The sequence below is a fragment of the Cannabis sativa genome, chromosome 8 (genome assembly GCF_029168945.1).
Source record: "Cannabis sativa cultivar Pink pepper isolate KNU-18-1 chromosome 8, ASM2916894v1, whole genome shotgun sequence".
NCBI lineage: Eukaryota > Viridiplantae > Streptophyta > Magnoliopsida > Rosales > Cannabaceae > Cannabis > Cannabis sativa.
Genome location: NC_083608.1, coordinates 9,719,856 through 9,728,926, shown reverse-complemented (window position 1 = coordinate 9,728,926; position 9,071 = coordinate 9,719,856).

The following is a 9,071-nucleotide window of genomic DNA, read 5'->3' as shown; positions in this document are numbered from 1 at the left end:
AGACCTTGTCGTAAGGGGAGAGTTTCTAGAACTCACCTTCTTATGACTTGGGAGACACAAGTGATTAAAATCCATTGTGAGTTTAAACAAGTAATGGATTGTCAAGATAAGAAACTAAGAAGAAAGCCAATAGAACTATGGTTTGATCCATTCACATGGAATGACCTAAAGTTTTCTATTACAAGGACATAAAAGGAAATTTTCGTTAATAAGTCTATTCTATGGACTTAACAAAACTTCCTGTTCCTAGTATTATAGGTTTGAGATTATCTAAACCTATGGCTCGTGGTATACCCGGTAATTACTTACTCTAATGCAAGCAACTTACTTTAGTAAGATGTCAAGCATTTTCTTTCTAATGGCAATCTATAGAAGCTTCACAACTTCTTAGGTATAGATTTTATTTATCTAAGGAAAAGTCTTAACTATTCCGTAAAAGATAAAGCCATGAAAGAATTTCTTACATCAACAAAGTGAGAGGTCTTAGATATGCTTTTGTATGCCTTAGACCGACACTGGCCGTTGAGTGGGAGTAATGAGTAGGTATCGATTAATCCAAGAGTAAGAACATTGGAAGACAATCAAGTAAATTTTAAGATTAAGAAGAGGAACTATATGTTAGTCTATAAGGGTGTGTTTAAAACTCTTAGACTACACCATATCAGATTTCGAAATTTGCCTATGTGCTAGTAAATATTTCTGATAAGATGGTGATTACTCTGGGGGTGGAATAGTGATTTTGGAGAAGTGTAAAAACCTATCTGAAGTCTCTAGGTCTACCAGAGAGATACTGAATGTTAAAGCTGCAGGAAAGGTACTTATTCAGTCTAAGGAAAGTTCTATACATCTTTGGCACCATTCCAAATTGCCTTAAACTACTAGTGTTAATTTCCTGATTAACCAAAAGTAGTTGCCAAAGGTATAGAATCCAATATCCCAAGAGAGTAGACATATAGAGAGGAATTTCACATTATCAATGATTTTGTGATTAAAGGAAGAGTAATGGTGGAGAAAAAGGTTGTGGTTAATTCAACCTTTCGCATCCTATTACGAGGAGTTTACTACTACTACACTTGATTTGTATATCAAGGTGTTGAGATTATTTGAAACGCACTTTTTGTTTTATATTAGTGCAAGTGGGAGTTTGTTGGGTTTTATGCCCTAAATAAAACTCATTTCAATATAATCAGATTTACTTATTAATATAGATCAGAAATAACATTTAATGTTGCATGGTTCACATGATTTATTTCATGATTATATGTACATAATGTATAAATTCATCTGAAACCCTTTTCACATACTTGATCCTGTTTATTGTGTCGTCAACACATTGGAAAGTAAACATGACTATGTGAATAAAGTTTCCTAGATTTATCGACACAGTGGTTTTTACCGATATGATAATCTACAACAAGAGTTTACTTGTATTTGAGAAATACTATGTTCTTTCCAACATTGGTTAAAGTAAAGCCAGTTGGATGCATGGAGTATGCATCTAAGGGACCGATATTGAACTTTGACTTAGATTTATTAAACTTACCGTAATATCTATTCAAGTCAATATCGCCTAGTTGATCCTAGATCAAATGATCTTAATCCTGATATGATTAGGCTCAATCTTGAAAGGCTATTCGTGTTCTTTGATTTGTTAGTTAAGCCTACTTTTAGGTCCGGGTGATACGTACATTTTGGGAACACGGTAGTGCAATTGAGTGGGAGCGCTATCATAAACATGGAATCTATAGCTTCTATCTGGCGAATAGTAAGCAAAGGATGATCTCCTTCGAGCTTGACCAAACGAACATAAATGGTGGAGTACTCATTTCACATTAGCTGAAATATCATTTATAGGTGGCAAGTGTTTTAAGGAATAAATATATTGTAGGTGTAAAAAATAACGTAATTTAATCCCTTTACAAAGGTAGATCATTCATATAGAGGATCATTGATCACATTAGGATTATAATAATGGATAACTAATGATGTGTCTATATGGTGGAACATATAGAGCATTCTATATAACTGAGAGTGCAATTCTAAGTTCTATGCGTGGATTCAACGAAGAATTAATAAGTTAGTGAATTTTAGTGTTAAATTCTTGATCTACTTATTGGAAGCTCGGTTATATAGACCCATGGTCCCCCCACTAGTTGAGATAATGTTGCTTGTAAGACTCATGTAATTGGTTTTGATTAATCAATTATAATTCACAAATTAGACTATGTCTATTTGTGAAATTTTCACTAAGTAAGGGCGAAATTGTAAAGAAAGAGTTAACAGGGGCATATTTGTTAATTATGATACTTTGTATGGTGCAATTAATAAATATGATAAATGACAATATTATTTAATAATTATTTATAGTTATTAAATAGTTAGAATTGGCATTTAAATGATTGAATTAGGAAATTGATATTTTTGAGAAAATCAGATACAAAAAGTGGTAAAATTGCAAAATTGCAAAAATCAAGGCCCAGTCCACCTAGCCTAGGGCCGGCCACTTATGTCATCTTTTTTAAATGATTTTTTCATTATTTTAATGCCATATAATTCAAATCAAACCCTAGTGGAATGCTATAAATAGATAGTGAAGGCTTCAGGAAAATTACACACTTTTCTTCTGACTTTTTCTATTCAGAAAAAATTGAGCCTTCTCTCTCCCTATCTTTAGCTGACCACTCTCTCTCTTCTTCCTTGATAATTTCGAAATCCTTAGTGTATGAGTAGTGCCCACACACATCAAGTGATACCTCAATCATAGTGAGGAAGATCGTGAAGAAAGATCATCAGCAAAGGAGATTCAGCATCAAAGATTCAGAGAAAGAGATCCAGGTTCGTATATTGATAATGCTCGCTACGTAAAGGAATCAAGGGCTAGATATCGAACCAAGGAGTCATTATATTCCGCTGCACCCAATGTAAGGTTTCTTAAACTTTATATGTGTTTATTTCATCGTTTTAGAAAGTTCTTATTTAGGATGTTAATAAACATACTTGTGAGTAGATCTAAGATCCTGGTAAAATAATTTCCAACACCAACCTGTACGCTACTTGCCCTATCCTCTCAAGGATTTCAAAAGGTCCAATGAACCTCAGGCTAAGCTTTCCTTTCTTCCCAAAGCGTTTTATGCCTTTCATCGGAGATATTCGGAGAAATACCATGTCCCCAACCTGAAAATCAATATCTTCGCGCTTTGGATCGGCATAACTCTTTTGCCTACTCTGAGCCGCGAGCATTCGTGCTCTAATCTTATCAACTGCCTCACTTGTTTTTTTTTAACAGCTTCGGGACCCAAGAACTTTCTTTCACCCACTTCATCCCAGTGAATGGGCGATCTACACTTTGTTCCATATAAAAGTTCATAAGGAGTCATCCCGATTGTTTCCTGATAGCTGTTATTAAAGAAAACTCGATCATGGGAAGGTACTTTACCCATGATCCCTCAAAGTCAAGCACACATGCCCGTAGCATGTCCTCTAAAATCTGAATGGTCCTCTCGGATTGCCCATCCGTCTGAGGATGAAAAGTTGTGCTAAACTTTAACTGAGTTCCCATAGCTCGATGTAGACTTTTCCAGATTCTTGATGTAAACTTCGGATCTCTATCCGACAAAATGGACTTTGGGACACCATGCAGACGAACAATTTCTCTAACATACCACTCAGCATACTGGTCAATGGAGAAATTCGTCCGAACAGGTAAAAAGTGAGCAGACTTTGTAAACCTGTCCACTATGACCCACACAGAGTCAAATTGTCCCGTGGTTCTAGGCATACCTACCACGAAGTCCATGACAATGTCTTCCCATTTCCACTCTGGTATTTTCAGTGGTTACAACAACCCTGCAGGTCGCTGGTGCTCAGCTTTCACTTGCTGACACGTAAGGCACTTTGCAACATACTCAGCGATGTCGTTTTTCATGCCTGGCCACTAGAACATGGCTTTCAGGTCTTGATAAATCTTTGTCGATCCTGGATGAATTGAATAAGGAGTCGTGTGAGACTCATCCATGATCTCTATCTTGATGTTCTCATCCATGGGCACACACACTAAATTCCCAAATCTCAACATTCCCGTTTCATCTATTGAGAAGTCACTAGCCTTCCCAGCCGAAACCCTAGCTCGAGTTTTTACTAATTCTGAATCTTGCACTTGTGCTTCTTTGATTCGCTCCAAAAGAGTAGATTGCAGGGTAATATTAGCTAATTACCCTACAACCAACTCAATCTTAGCTCGAGTCATCTCATTTGCTAGCTGCTGGGAGATTCGCTTCACCGTATTTAACTGACTCTGACCCTTTCTACTTAAGGCATCAGCAACCACGTTGGCCTTACCAGGGTGATAAAGGATATCACAATCATAATCCTTCACCAACTCTAGCCAACGCCTCTGTCTCATATTCAGGTCTTTCTGGGTAAAGAAGTATTTCAGACTTTTATGATCAGTGTATATCTCACATTTCTCGCCATAAAGGTAATGGCGCCAAATCTTTAGCGCAAATACCACTGCTGCGAGTTCTAGATCGTGAGTAGGGTACCTCTGCTCGTACTCCTTTAACTGCTGAGAAGCATAAGCTATTACCCTCCCAGCCTGCATAAGCACACAGCCGAGACCCTGTCTCGAGGCATCACAATATACCACAAACTTTTCCTTATCTGAAGGAAGAGTTAGTACAGGAGCGGTAATCAAGCGTTGCTTTAACTCCAGAAAACTTTTCTCACACCGATCAGTCCAAACAAACTTCTGGTTCTTTCGGGTCAGCTCCGTTAAGGGTACAACAATCTTTGAAAATCCCTCAGCGAACCGACGATAATAACCAGCCAAACCCAAAAAACTTTTGACCTCTGTAGCTGACTTCGGTACTGACCAATCCCGAACAGCTTCAATTATTGTCGGATCCACTATGATCCCATCTTTATCCACTATGTGCCCCAGAAATGAGACACGGGATAACCAAAACTCACACTTCTTGAATTTAGCATACAACTTATTGTCCCGTAATCATTGTGAAATTGATCTGAGATGCAACTCATGTTCTTTATCTGTTTCAGATTACACCAAGATGTCATCGATAAACACGACCACACATCTAATCAGGTAATCTTGGAACGTCCGATTCATATAATCTATATCAAGTATACTACGTAGCTTTGGCCCATCTTTCACCCTGATGGTGATTCTTACATTTCAGACATTCAAGATATGACTTGAAAGAGGATTCGTGACCTTGATGGTCACCTCAATTTCCCCGATACTTTCTATTACTCCCTGATACTTCGAAAGCCTCATCCTTCCGTTTGTAATCAGGGTTGCCACTGTCGGTCCCCTTACTGACGTTACCACTAGCAGGCGGATTCGATGTCATGACGACATCCTTTGCGGTCTGCTCATTTATTACAGATTATTCAGCCTCCTCAACAATTAAGGCTAGCTCTATCACTTTCTTGTACAAAGTGTCATATGAAGTGGTAACCTTCAAGTCCCGACTGATTGTGGCATTCAGTCCTCTCTTCATCCACTGCTTGGCCTTAATTATGTCAATACCTCCTAGAAAAGTCAGAGGTTGCAGCTTCATGAACCGCTCAAACACCGAGTCTCAATGCGGCATAACAAACCCCTGGTTACCCACCACTCGCACAGGTGCTGGTGGTAACACTTGATCAACAGGGGCAGCCGGTTACCTTAGTCGTCGCAACTCTTCTTCTTGACAAAGTATGACACTTCGCATTTCTTGAAACATCTGCTGCCATTCAGCAGGAGGATTAGCATTGCCAACCTCCGCATTATTTCCCCAGATTCCGCGGAGGTGGGGGCAGTGCGGTGAATTGGTTTGGTCTACACCAAGCTCTACTAACTCGCCCTGTGGTCTAGATGATTAAAGAGGGTCCACTACTAGTACCCGTGTAATCAACAACCCCAACAAATTAAGCACCAATACCACACTTACGCACTTAATGCCTTAAACCCTAACTCATCTATTTACCTCATACATATTTACATAAACAATTAGCATTTATAGCATGGCATCACATAACACATACATACTCTAGATGCTTGCATACTGCCTAAAATGGAAAGCAGTAAATAGACGATCACACATACAGTCAAGTATTTACTCTCAATACTTACTGCACCATGAGTCGAGCTTATCTCTGACGACGAATGTACATGTTCGGCCGGTCTACAGGAAGTTTAAAAACCTTGGCGCTCTGATACCAAATTGTAACGCCCTAAATAATTAGGCACGCTACCCAAAAATACTTATGAAACCCTAATCCCCTAAACGAGATTACTAATCAAAATAGCGCAAAATTTAAACTTTTATATTAAATAGAAAGAAAATAAACTTGTAATATATTTAAAACTTGTAAAATAGTTGGGATCCCAAAAATATTTACAAACGCTATTACAAGTCATTTATTTCTAGCCGACCTAAACGGCAAAATAGAATTCAAAAGTTCATCACTGATAGACCCTTAACCCGCTTGGTCTGATATGGCTTGAACATGTACATTCTTCATCTTGCTCCTCAAACTCATGGTTGATCAGCCACTGACTTACCCTTTCCTGCACAGTAGAGCACCCGTGAGCCAAGCCCAAGAAGACAAGATAAAACATATCAATAATATGCTCATCATACAATATAAACAACAATGCTATTCAAATTTGTACGTGTGACACGTACACGCATGTTACGCTCACATGCCTATTTATGTCTACGTGGCGTAGACCTACGTGTTGCGCTCACACGTCTATTTATGTCTACGTGGCGTAGACCCACGTGTTGCTCTCACACGTCTATTTACAATAAGGCCTTAGATCAGTTCATCTCGGTTCTTGTTACCGAATCACACCTGGTTATGCCTTGAGCGCATAAACCTTAGTCTCAACATAATATTTATCATATAATTATTGGTGCCACTGCACTATTTGTCTATTTGCTATAGACCTGCGTGTTACGTTCACACGCCTATATATGTTTATGTAGCATAGACGTACGTGTTGCTCCCACACGTCTATATATGTCTATGTAGCATAGACCTACGTGTTACGCTCACACGTCTATTTACAATAAGGCCTTAGTAAGGTTTATCTCGATTATAATTACCGAGTCTAACCTGGTTATGCCTTGCTCACATAACCCTATTCATATATATTTACGTAATCCATACATTACGTTCTTTCAGTGGTTTATCCTAGTAATATACTAGGTCTAACCAAGTTATGTCTTATGCACATAACTCTTGAAATATATGTATGTATTCAATAGATAACAAAACATATAGAATCTTAGGGTAATAACCCTAAATTACTTACCAAATAGTCTCTCATATAACATATCATTGCATGCTCAAAATAACACTTATAGAGATTAATAACCCTAATTCATGCTTTCACTTGATTAGCAATATTATTGTACATCATGACTTTCTTATCTTCACATAACTTCTTGGGTAATAACCCTAGACCGCATTACTATCAAACTCAAGGTACTAATTTACCGAGTCTAACTTAATTATGCCTTGTGCGCATAATTCTTTATTACAATAAATTTAGCATGGCATAGCATTTACAGATTAATAATTACTAGGGTAATACCCCTAGGCCATTAAACCGCTCACTTTAGGGTAATAACCCTAATCTCGGTTTCTAATTATCACCAATATAATATTCAATATAAGCACCACCGTGCATATCTCTACGTGCAACTACTGTCTTACCTGTTGTCCCGCAAAGGCAGAGATTCTGAATCCCCGGTGCTCCCGACTGTGTGCCGTAATCCTAGTCACACAATCTGGGATTTTCACAAATAGGGTTAACGCCTGATTTCATATTCATAAAATAAATTCATGGCATTTCAAATACAGATAATCACATAGAGCTCGAAAATATCTTTCCAACGGTATAAAGAACGTCCCAAACGGAGTCCCGAGTCAAAAGTTATGGCCGAAACAAAATTCAGCATTTCCCGATGAACTCCAACCGGAATTCCGAATGAACTAACCGGAATTCCGGTTGTCTGGGCAGAGAACACGAAATTTCTCAATCTTTAAACCCCCAAAACTCACTCAAATCATCCCCAAACATTCCCAAACTTTCCAGAGCATCAATATATGTCATAATAAACATATTCCACAACTCAAACCCAACAATTGCACTAAAAATCAAAAAGTGCCATTAAAGCACCAAGCTTGAGTTCCATGAACTCAAGCTTGCTTTTCACAACCAAAATCACAATTAATCCACTTACAGCAGCTAGCAAATATTATAGGATCTAAAACACATATTTATGCATTAAAATCCAACAATAAACCCCATAATTTCAGATTGCACAATAATTAAAATCATGCCTTAAACTCCAAAACTTCAAGCTCTAAACTTGAGCTTCAAACCAACATCATTCCAATATTTTCCAGCAACAATCATCATCAAATACTTTGAATTTAAAATAAAGAAGAAACCCTAGAACTCCATCTAGAGCTCAAACAACCAACACACAAAGAATTCAAGCAAAACTCACTTAAATTAACAAAAGAACATCATCTCATGCAACATGTAATTATCATCTTCATTACCATCATAGTCAGGCATTTTCAACACTAAAATTCAGCAAGAAAAAAACAAATTTAAGATCATGGAAAGCTACCTTAATCTCTTGCTCAAACAAGCTCCAAGCTTCCAACACAACTCAAGCTTCCAAACCAAGCTAAAAATTAAGCTTTCTTCTCAAAAATCAAGTTTGAAGAAGAAGAGGGTTAGAGAGGATGAGAGGGTTCGGTTGAGAGGGGAAAGCCACCAGAAATTAACATTTCATTTCCTCAAAAATCACATTTTCCAAACATAGTAATTATGGGTCAAATGACCAAAATGCCCTTAGGGCTTAAATACCTACATACACCCTCACAAGGGTAAAATAGTCATTCAATACTCAATTAATTTCAAATAAATTTCAGATTATCATTCATCAAATAAAATGCCAAATAATCAATCCAATTTACATTTCGGGCCCGAACCCAGTTTGGCCTGAAATTCCCGGTTGTGACTATACCGTGCTAACCTGTCAGAA